Source organism: Pleurodeles waltl, chromosome 11 (assembly GCF_031143425.1).
Source record: "Pleurodeles waltl isolate 20211129_DDA chromosome 11, aPleWal1.hap1.20221129, whole genome shotgun sequence".
NCBI lineage: Eukaryota > Metazoa > Chordata > Amphibia > Caudata > Salamandridae > Pleurodeles > Pleurodeles waltl.
The window spans coordinates 352,377,333-352,389,663 of record NC_090450.1 but is presented as its reverse complement, the minus strand read 5'-3'; the positions used below and the strand labels follow the sequence as shown (position 1 = coordinate 352,389,663).

General features: G+C 43.6%; 1 protein-coding gene across 1 annotated transcript in view; it reads left to right on the top strand.

The window, feature by feature from the left end:
* Window positions 1–12,331, top strand: part of SNED1 (sushi, nidogen and EGF like domains 1) — a 2,603,997-nt gene that overhangs the window by 1,157,126 nt on the left and 1,434,540 nt on the right. The gene's annotated exons all lie outside the window — the stretch shown is intronic.

Here is a 12,331-nt window from a genome sequence, read left to right as displayed (position 1 = left end):
TATTGATGAGGTGGGTCTTTGCGACCCCATAGCGAGTCGCAGACGGTGTCTGAGACACCGTTCTGCATCTGGGATTGGGACTCGGAAATTTCCGAGTCGCAATCTCGGACTTTCCTACATGTGGCCCTCAGAGAGAGAGGGAAATAGAACAGCTTAAAAAGAAAGAATAGTGTCATGCAGAGGATCTCAAATTGTGGTTCTGCGATTCTAACTCTGTGTGACTTGCTCATGTATGATGTCTTTGTCTATGATGGCCTACAAAGGGCCTCATCTAAAGTGGCCTCATCTGCAATGGCCTCATCCATGACTGTCATCGGAGAAAGCATCATCTATGACGGTCGTCTTCGACGGTCATCTACAATGGTTGTCTATGACGGTCATCTGCAGTGGTTGTCTACGACAGTCATTTACAGTGCTCGTTGATGCCAGTCACCTACAGTGGTCATTGACGATGGTCGTCTACAGTGATTGTCGATGGCGGTCATTTACAGTGGTCGTCAACAACGGTCATCTACAGTGTTCATCTACAGTGTTCATCGACGACGACTGTCATCTATGACGGTAGTCGTCGACAGTGGTCGTGTACAGTGGTCATCGTCGATGGCCTCATCTATGATGGTCATCTGCGATTGGCTCATCTGTGATGGCCGTCTGCGATGGCCTCATCTATGATGCTCGTCTACGATGGCCTCATCTATGATGGTCGTCTACGATGGCCTCATATATGACGGTCGTCTACAACGGTCATCCACAATGGCCTTATCTATGATGGTCGTCTACGACGGCCTCATCGATGATGATTGTGTATGACAGCCTCATCTATGATGGTCGTCTACGATAGCCTCATCTACAATGGTCTACTACGGTCATCTACGATGGCCTCATCTATAAGTCACCTACGACAGTTTAATCTACGATGTTCGTCTGCAACATCCTTGTCTGACGGTTGTCTACAATAACGGCCTTGTCTACAATGACCTAGTCTACATAACCACATCTACAGTGGCCTCGTCTCCATCTGTGACTGCATCCTCTATGACGGCCTCATCCATGGCGAAGGCCTTGTCAGCAACATTGTCTACATCAGCCTAGTTGTTTACATCAACCTCGTCGTGCTTGACAAAAGCACATAATTGTCAACAAGAACAAAACACATCCAGGATAATTTAGTGTCAAGAATTAAGGTACTAATATGAGTGTTGGCACGTCTGTCCTTAATAAGTAAACTTACAAGGGGACGCGTATAGTTCGATGAACCTTTTGATTTGTATAGGGTGTTCTTACCATAGTTTTCGTACAAAATCAATAATCAACATACAGTAATAAATAACCATTAGTCAAATCGACAACCAATGGAGTCAGTAATTTTCACTCACCATGACTGTTCAGCCATGAATAACCAGACCTTTAGGTATAAATTTAGGACATTTATTCCCTATTCATTAACAATACTAAGTTATGAATTTTAATCATCAACTCTAATCAAAACAATTCTAATAACACTTGTTAATCAGCAAGTCGGAGAAGATGAGATCTAATCAAAGCTTGAATCAAAAGACATTCTAAGGCATCAACACAAGACATGAATAAAACCCAATTCAGTAAAACTATGACATCCATCAAGTTCAGCAAGATAGCCCGTCAACCATTTGTCCCTATATATTATGTCAGTTGTCATGTAAGTAACCTCAACTAACTCTAATTAGCATCAGCATGTGGGGCTTCATGCAAAACAATTTCGAATACAAATTTGGAAAGCATCTACCTAAAGAAAGTATTAAGTCAGCGCAGTTGGTACCTAGAAAGAAAACACATGAACATGTAATTCAGTCATTGTCATATCTACCTATCCACAATATGGGTCAGCAAGCAGAATCAGTCTTCGTCCTCAGGTCACCAGTCGATCAGCAAAACATCTGGCTCTCAGTCAGGGAGTATGAGCCCAATGACAGAATCTCAAATCTCTTCTTCTCAATATCGCAGTTCATAACGGGGTAAGATCTGCCTAAAATTCTCTTCAAATCTGAGTCTCGTCTCCTCTGTCACATTGTTATATCAAAGTTCTCCAACCCATCCCTCAATTTCCAAATGGTCAATTAATCGTACATTTTTACTCTACCCAATAATATCCCTTTACCAAATCTATGAATTCTAATATTTCAAGGTCCACACGTCAGTGATTGGTCTGCTTTACAATGTTATCATCATCCGGCTCGTCAGGGATACATTTTTTTGCATCTTCATCTCCAGTCAGTGTCTTTATTGTTTGCGTCCTGGGAAATAACCCTTTGCACACATTTAGTTACTTTACGAGGGACCTCATCTGCTGTCCGTCGGTTCCCATAGAAGGCTTCTGCTAAGGCTAAGCAGTTTATTAAAACAATGAGCATTTTACAGTTAGTTCACTCTGTCAGCATTTTGTATTAAACACTAAGAAATACAGCTTTTGCATCAGGCCTGGCAAACTAGGCCAATACACTTGCTAAGTTAAGGCCTTCAATTAATTAAGCAATAACATAATTCATATCCTTTATTATGACATCTTACTACATTAATCTAATGCATTGTCAATATTTCATATGGATTAATTATATTTTAGTACAGTTCGTGAACACTGGTGGCCATTCTTCGAGGTCACAATTTCAAACATGCACATTATTTTCTACATTATTCATTTTTCTATACAAGTCATTATTCAAAATACATAAACATTAATTAATAATTTCTAATTAAGACATCTGCGTTAGCAATCCCTCTTCTGATGACTAAATTTGTAATCACACCAAATTTAGCACCCACAATTTTTACAATTCTATCTCTTCAACTCCTTGAATTTTCCCTGCAGATTCTTTCCCTATTTCTTTCTTCCCTTCTCTGGTTATTTTGAGACCTTTTTAATCTAATTATTTTACATAATTTACATAATCCCCATATTCCTAATAAGCAAACTACAAAAATTAATATTCCCAGTAAGATTTTCAATAGCACCCCGTTCCAAATATTACTAAGCCAATTTCCCACCGAAGCAAACCCCTTACCAACCTTTTTCCCAAACACCTGGTTCTTTCAACTCCTTCGAATCACTACTTGTGTTAGTCAGATTAGTAAGTAAGGGCCAGATGTAGGAAGCATTTTGCATGGTGTAAACTGCGAAAATCACAGTTTGCGCCATGCAAAATGCTCATTGCGATGCTCATTCACAATTTGCGAGTCGGTACCGACTCGCAAATTGTGAATGCGACTCGCAAATAGGAAGGGGTGTCCCCTTCCTATTTGCGGCTCGAATCGCAATGCTAAATTGTTTTGCGGTCGCAAAGCAATTCACAGTTACCACCAGTGTCACACTGGTGGTAACCCATTCGCAAAAGGGAAGGGGTCCCATGGGTCTCCTTCCTCTCTGTGAATGTTGCCAAAAATGTTTTTCAGAGCAGGCAGTGGTCCAGTGTGAAAAAACAAAAACAAATGGTTTCGTTATTTTTTTTATTTTGCAACTCGTTTTCCTTTAAGGAAAACGGGCTGCAAATTTTTTAAAAACTGCTTTATTTAAAAAGCAGTCACAGGCATGGAGGTCTGCTGTCTTCAGCAGGCCACCATCCCTGTGAGGGCAGGTACCCGCAATGGGGTCGCAAAATGCGACCCACCTCATTAATATTAATGAGGTGGGTCTTTGCAACCCCATAGCGAATCGCAGACGGTGTCTGAGACACCGTTCTGCATCTGATTTTGCGAATCGGAAATTGCGAGTCGCACCGACTCATAGCTCTATCCACAGCCAATTCAGTATCTATCAGGAATATGGCCCCTGAAAAATTTGTCAGCATGTTATCCACAATAGTAGACAACTTTCGAATCTTGATTGAATTCAGGATGACTCCTCCTGAAGGAATCACTGCACCAAATGTATCTCCCACTATCGCAGAAGAGGTTTCCTGCCTCTGTCTTTTACAATGTAATTCTGTCAATTTCGGAAACTTTTTCAAATCCTCCATCTGGTAAATCTTTGGGAATACTATCCCCAAATAACATGGTATTAAGCATTAAGTCCACAAATATAGTAGATCCCCGGAATTGCAGGGGCCTGCCCATTCAACATAAATGTCCATTTACTCTGAAACAAAAACAGATGCCTACATTCACTCATACCTACAAATAAAGTGTTAGTGCGTGATTTAGGCCTACATATACAAAGCTTCCCAACGTGTAATGCTAGGGCTAATTTCCCTTGCATTTTAATTGCAGTGTAAGCATAATCATTTTGATAAGTCATCTTCTCTAATACTTTTTCTAATCTTTTCTTAAGTGCCTTTCTCCTGTCATCAGTGTGATCTAAGAAGCTCTTCTCTTAAAGGTGTAAACAAGCATGTGAGATTATTCTTATGAGCATAAGCGGTCCCAAACGTTAGTGTAGGTTCAAAGAATCCGCTAACTAATTCTATGTTATTATCCTTAGCTACTCTACACAAATATCTAATAATAGGAACAAACGAAAATACAACATCAGTCACAGTTTCGGACGGGTCTGATCAGGACTCTGGTTGGGACACCCCTTGAGGTCACAGAATATCCCAAAGAGCTAGTGTACTGGGGCAGAAGAGCAGCTAAAGGCATACACGGGAAAGGACAGCTATGGACAGGCACAGGAAACAGGAAAGTAAAAGCAGAGCAACCTTAGTGTGAACAAACAGGAAAGGTATTACTAATGGACAAACACACTGTGGTTACCACTAAGGTTGTACACAGGGTAGGGCACAGAACCTCCCACAGCAACAGGGAATATCAATGCCTCTGTGCAGATTGCTCTTACAGATGGTCACCCCGCAAACCCCATAGAAAGGAGGCAGCAGGAGTGATTCGGTCTCTGGACCCTCAGAGCACAAACAAGGAAAGTACTTACATACACAAGACAAGCCCTTGTGGGTCCACCTTTAAACACAGTGGCAATTCCTGGAATAACAGCAATAGCACACTGTCACTGTTAGGCACTAAAGACAACGTATAACACTAGACAAGGGATGGCGGCTGGAATTGCCTCCTGGAAACCAGGAGCCAACCCCAGTACAAAGAAAAACACGTATACACTGGTGAAGGCTGATAGAACACTTACCAGACACAAATACCCAAGAGGAAACGGAAACAGAAGGAACAAACCAGGAGGCAGGGTCAGGAACTGGGAACAGGCTCAGGCTGAAGCAAAGGCAGGAATAGGACTCGGAAACAGAGCACAAGCTTCTGGCTGGAACAAACAGAAACAGGAATGGGAAACAGGGAGCAGGCACTGGCTGGACCAAGCAAGGACAGGGCTGGAATACAGAGAGTAGGAATAAGCAGTAGACAGGCCTGGAAAACAGAGAAGAGCACAAGCCTTTTGAGTGGAACTAAGGAATCCCACAGTCATTGTGATTGGAATAAAAACATTGAATGTACTCTTGATTATAGAATCTTGTTAGTAACAGACTACAACTTATCCCATATGTTAGGGGAAGACATTCCTTTGCATCCATTGTCTCAATATACTCACTTAACAAGTGGTAGAAAACATTAGAAGAAAGTTCTCCTTGAACATTAGTAAAGTCATGCAAATACTTCTCACCTAACTTAAATCTTTCTAAAGCCGTTAATGTAGTAGTCTTTAAAGCAGAAGTATGGTTTGCTCTTTTTGTGTCAAGAACAGACATACCCACAATCAACAAGATAAACAATATTACACACATAATTGCCAAACCAATGCTCATATATTTACAGCTCCTTATATCCCTAATTTGCTTATCTACATCAGCCATGATATGTAAAGAATCAGAAAGCAGAAGTAACTTTAGAAAAGTGCAGCAAAATCAAAAATAGACAATTCTTTCAGCAGTTCAGTTTCACTTCCAGGATCCCTTCTCCTTGTCAAATTCGGTTAGCAGCTTTTTCAAAATCGGTTTCAAATGTCAAATCAGGTTACCAATGCCTTATCCGGTTATTTCATCAGTCTCTTTCTCAAAAAACATTTCTCAGATTGTTTCAACAGTTCAGTTCATCAATCTTCTTCAGGTCACTTCAAAATACTGACTCAGAACTTCCCAATCAAAACAAAAATACAGAAACTTGTGTTGCCATTCATTTGTAGTTGCATATGCCCATTCAGGACAGGCGTATCTTCCACTTGCTATTCTTTTCCTTTTCAACTTTCGAACACCATTCAACTCTCCTTCACTCAGTTCTTCTTTCCTCGCAGTGTCTACTTCTTCCTCTGTTTGATCGCCAGTCACCTCTTTCCTTTTCTCCACTTGTGAATTCAGCCACTTATCTCCTTTTCGTGTACCTTCTGTTAATATTCTCTTCAGGATTTGACTTGCATCCCTTTCCTTCCCTGTGGTGTTTTCTCTTGTTAGACCTGCAACAGGTTCAGGAGGAGTCAGATCACTTTGACTTTGATCCTGCGCAACTCCTTCGCCTTCTTGGTCTGGCACTTGCTCTGTTTGTCTCTCAGAATAGTCTACTTCTGGGAGAGCCCTCTCAGTACTTGACTCTCCTGCTGGTTCAGTTGCAATAGGTTCCTCTGCACCCTCCTGGAGGTCTTCACTTTCGTCTCTCACAGGGGTGATAGAACCGCCCTCAACGAGCTCAGCTTCAGTTCTTCCTTGCTCCTTTTCTGGTTCCGGTGCTGTAATTTGACTCACAGTTGTTGGTACTGTCAACAACGCTTCTACATGATCAAGTGGACAGGCCACTTTCTTTGTGTGACTCGCGTGAATCCAGTTCGGAATCCCTACACACTTCACAGCTGTTGTGGTCGTTAAGATTACCTGGTATGGTCCCTGCCAACGAGGCTCCAAACACGTCTTGCATACGTGCTTGCGGACAACAACCCAGTCACTGGCCTTCAGGTTGTGCCCTGGATCGTGGATTGACAGCAGTGTGGTGGCCTCCACCTGCTGAGAGAAAGAGCGAACCACATCAGCCAGACACTTGCAGTAATCCACCATCATATCATCTGTTATGTTGACAAGTGCATTGGCTGGAACTGCTGGCAACCTCCTTGCTCTGCCCATGAGAATCTCGTGGGGTGACAATCCTGTCTTCCTGTCAGGTGTGTTTCTCATTGACATCAATACCAAAGGCAATGCATCTGGCTATTTCAGATTTGTGGCTGCACACATTTTTGCAATTCTTGACTTCAAGGTACCATTCATCTGCTCTACCAGTCCTGATGCTTCAGGGCGGTAACTACAATGCAATTTCTGCTCAATGTTCAGTGCTGCACACAACAGTTTAATCACTTCGTTATTGAAGTGCGTTCCCCTATCTGATTCTAAAGAGATCGGAAATCAGAAACGTGGTATCAGTTCCCTAAGCAACAAGTTCGTTACTCTGAGGCTATCATTGCTCCTTGTAGAGTACGCTTCAATCCAATGACTAAAAATGCACACAATCATCAACACATATTTCAGACCTCCACATGCAGGCATCTCAATGAAATCCATTTGCATTCTGCTGAATGGACCTCCTGTTCTTCCAATGTGGCTCAAATTCACCACAGTCCCTTTCCCCGCATTTAATTGCTGACAAATGACCCATCCATGGCATACTGCTTCAGCTGCTTGTCTAAACTTGGAAATAAACCAGTTAATTTTGAACAGACAAACCATGGCATCCCTCCCAATGTGTTCCTGACCATGATAGTACCTCGCCATCTGGGACAACAAGCTATTTGCGAAAACAATCTGACCCTCCTCAGATACCCACAACTCATCCTGTCTTTGAATGCATTTCATTTTGCTCCATGACCTTTGCTCTTCTTTGTCAACATTACTCTTCTAAGGTTTTAACTCTCCTAAAGTGTCAATCACTTTTAATGCAAAGCTCGTACATGTAGTGTCTTCTTCAGGCATCAATTCCCTCTTGTCTTTGAATGATATACAGTTCAGTGCACAAAACCTTGCGACTTGATCTGCATATCCATTTACCAAGGACACATAGGGGGTCATTCCTACATTGGCGGGCGCCGCCCGCCAAGCGGGAACCGCCACTTGGCCGCTCCGCGGTCAAAAGACCGCAGAGGCCATTCAGACTTTCCCGCTGGGCCGGCGGGCGCCCGCCAAGGGAGCGCCCGCCGGCCCAGCGGGAAAAGCCCTGCAACATTGAAGCCGGCTCCGAATGGAGCCGGCGGTGTTGCAGGGGTGCGACGGGTGCAGTTGCACCCGTTGCGATTTTCACTGTCTGCTATGCAGACAGTGAAAATCATGCTGGGGCCCTGTTAGGGGGCCCCTGCACTGCCCATGCCAGTGGCATTGGCAGTGCAGGGGCCCCCAGGGGCCCCACGACACCCGTTCCCGCCATCCTGTTTCTGGCGGTGAAAACCACCAGAACCAGGCTGGCGGGAAGGGGGTCGGAATCCAGCAGCACCGCCATGGAGGATTCTCCCAGCCGGGGGTAATCCGGCGGGAAACCGCCGGACCCGGCTGGGCGACCGCGGCTTTACAGCCGTGGTTGGAATGCCATATGAAGCACCGCCAGCCTGTTGGCGGTGCTTCCGGCGACCTCCACCCTGGCGGTCATAGACCGCCAGGGTTGGAATGAGGGCCATAGTCCTGTGACTTTTGATATGCACTGCATTTTACCACGGCAATTTCTTCAGGCAGTTGAATTGCATATAACAAATCCTTTATTCTCTCACCATTTCTGACTGGTGATCCAGTAGCGGTCAGGAACCTCTCTGCGACCACAATTGACTAAAATCATGAACTATTCCAAATCCGTATTGGCTATCCGTGTAGATAGTAACTCTCAATCGAGCAGAAACATGGCACGCTCTAGTAAGGGCGAACAATTCCGCTACCTGAGCAGAATACACTCCTCGAAGCCAGGAAGCTTCCAATGTACCTGTAATTGTGCACTCTGCATATCCTGCTCTCCGTGTCCCTGTATTGTCTCTAAGACAAGAACCATCAACAAAACAATTTGGTCATTTTCTTCCAGTTGGGTATTTCTAATGTCAGGTCTTGGTTTCGTGTACAATTCAGTTACTTTGAGACAATCATGTTCAACATCCTCCTCTTTCTCATTTTCAGTAGTATCACTTGGAATTAAAGTAAGTACTGTACATCTTTTGCGTGTCAGGTTTGGAGCACCCAAAATGCTTGTCTCATATCTAGTCAGTCTAGCACAAGTCAATTATTGGGTTTTCGTCCTTGTCAGTAAAATCTCAATCGAGTGAGGGACCATTACAGTCAGGGGATATCCCATCACTACTCCTTCACACTGTGAAAGACTCTGACCAAATACGGCAACAGCTCGCAAACAACCTGGTAAGGCTGCTTCACCTGGGTCCAATGTAGCTGAAAAACATGCTACTGGGCGATGAGCACCTCCATGGACCTGCGTCAAGGCAGACAATGAACATGCAACACGCTCATGACAAAACTGTGAATGGCTTTGTGTAGTCAGGCATACCCAATGCTGGAGCTCTGCACAAACTCTCTCTCAATTCGGTGAAGGCTTTCCTCTGATCTTCATCAAATGCTATGGGGTCTGTGACATCCTTAAGAGTCAACTTCTGCAGTGGTTTTAGATTTCCGCAAAATTCGGGACCCATTGACGACAATAACCCACCATTCCCAGGAACATCCTAACATCTCTCTGTGAAGTTGGGGGGTTCATCTGCAGTATTATTGTGATCCTTTCTCTGGATATGTTCCTCGATCCTTTCTCAATCTGGTGACCCAAATACTTCGCTACCTTCTGACAATACTGCAACTTCAATGGTGACACTTTATGACCAAACTTTCCCAAATGATTCAATAGGGCAATCAACTTACACTCGTCCCTTGTTCTTGATGCGATCCATAAGTCATCAATATACTGCACCAGAGTTGATTGGAAAGGTAATTCTAATGACTCCAAATTCTTTTTCAAGATCTGATTAAACAAGGTTGGTGACTCTGTATACCCTTGAAGTCTACACCAGCAGTAGACTCGATCTAGGAATTTGAAATGGAAGAGAAATTGGCTACCTTCATGAAGAGGCACAGAAAAGAATGCTTGTGACAATACAATCACAGTGAACCACTCTGCATTGCATGGAATCTGAAACATTATTACAGCTGGGTTGGGTACTACGGGACAACACTTGACCACAATGCCATTTATTTTTCTTAAATCCTGAACTATTCGAACTTTTCTACATGGTTTCTTCAAACCCATTATCGGTGAATTACATGGGCTGCTGAACACCTCCTTCAAAACTCCCTGCTTCACAAAATCTGCAATTATCTGAGCCACTTTCATCAGGACTTCTTGTGTCATATTATACTGGGGAAGCTACGGAAAATTTCCATTCAGTTTTAAAGTGACCTTAATCAGCGCCACTCGTTTGATTAAACCCACATCTTTGCCTGTCAAATCCCACACATTTTCTTGAACAATCCCTGAAAATCAGAATGCAGCTCTTTTACTGTGAACATCGGGAAAAATTCAATCAGGGTATACTCTTTATTTGTAGTCTCACACTTGGGTACTGGAGCTAGATCTTCCTCATCATCGCTATTTGTCTGGATCTCGATTCCATCGGTTGAACAAGTAATCAGACACCTAGTTTTACACAACAAGCCCCTTCCCAGTAGGGATACTGGACTCGAGTCACAAACTACAAACGTATGCAGTCCCTGGAAATTGCCAATGTCAACTTGCACTGGATCTGTAATTGGGTTTGTCAAATATTGATTGGCTACCCCTGCAACCTGAACTGTTCGACCTGGAAGGGGCAAATTTGGAACTTCTGCACTTCTCACTGTAGAGTGTGTAGCCCCAGTGTCTACCAAAAATGAAACTTTATGACCCATCACCTTTCCTCTCACATAGGGTCCTCTCTGGTCCACTTCTAAGGAAGCTGCAAGCACACATGGCTCCTCATCCAAACTATCATTCACCCAGTCACCAGTTATTTAATTCTCACTGTGTAATGGGAATTGGTGTACTGAATTACTACTTCTGTCTTGTCTCTGACCTATGACCTGTTGAGAAGGCATCATCGGTTGCTGCTCCATCAGGGCTTGAGGTATCTGCATTTGCTATCTAGGTACCATGCTAACCTGCTGCTGCATCAGCTGCAACTGTGACACTTGTGCATGGGGCATTTGCACCTGTTGCATAGGCTGAAAATTCTGCATTTGATTCACATTATTCTCAATCTCGGTCCTCTCATAGTCTGAAATGCATTGACGTCATTATTTTGCTGAACAACACCCTCCTGCACCATCATCGGACACTCCCGCTTCCAGTGTCCCACGGCCCCGCAGATGTGACACGGCAATAACTTCTTCATTCCCTGCACATCATTCTGAACTACTACAGTACTCAAATCCAGACCATGAATCATATTGCCTCCGCGACCTCTACCTCTCATTTGAGGCTGGAACATGACATTTCCCTGCTGCTGTGGCATCTGTTTAACAAAGGTTCCCTGTGCTCCTGTTTGAGCTGCCTTAATCTGCATAACCATTGCCTTCTCTTTCAACTTTTTCTGCTTCAACTCAATCTCGTCATCTATCTGCTTTGCCTGCGAGCAAATCAAATGACTCTTAATCATCTGACCTATCTCAGGTCTCAGACCCACCACAAACCTAAACACGAAATGCAGTATGTCTTTTGGCTTAATTGCTTCCTTGGCACTGTACTCCTTGAAAGCCTTCAACAATCTCTCATAGTACGCATGTAGGCACTGCCCTGCCAATTCTCTGCCAATCAATGTTTTTGGGTGAAATCTTCGTCTTTAGGAACTCAATCACCTTATTATAATGTTTCATTACCTCAGGTGATGGTGCACCCGTATTCTTATCCGTCGCTGGCTCACTTGTCAGCCCGTCTACGGCTCTTTTACACTCGACCCACATGTCTGCCAAAACCACTAGCTCCAGTAAGGTATTCAAATCTTCCCACAAACATTTTGAGAACTTCACAAATCTATCCATCTGCTGATTCATTCTACTGGCTTTTCCCTCAGCTTTGGATAATCGTGCCAGGGGACATGAACAAACTGTCCCCCAGGAATCTCTCTCATCGGTAAAATCTTTACTGGATCCTTGCCCTGTTGTACATTCTCAGTCACCTCTACAGAATCTCGTTTCCTTTTATCCTTCTTCTTTGCCCATCTGCCTTCCCACTTTTCCAATGCTCCGCAAACCTGAGCACTCAGCAGTAATTCCTTGAGGTGTGCCTTCATTCCGACTGACCTCATGTGTTTAAAATCCTTTGCCTCAAAATCCAATCTGTAGCTTCTCTTTAGATGCTTCGTTTTCTCAATTTCCATGTCATGCTTCACTGCCAAGTCTGCTAATCTCTGATGTACCTT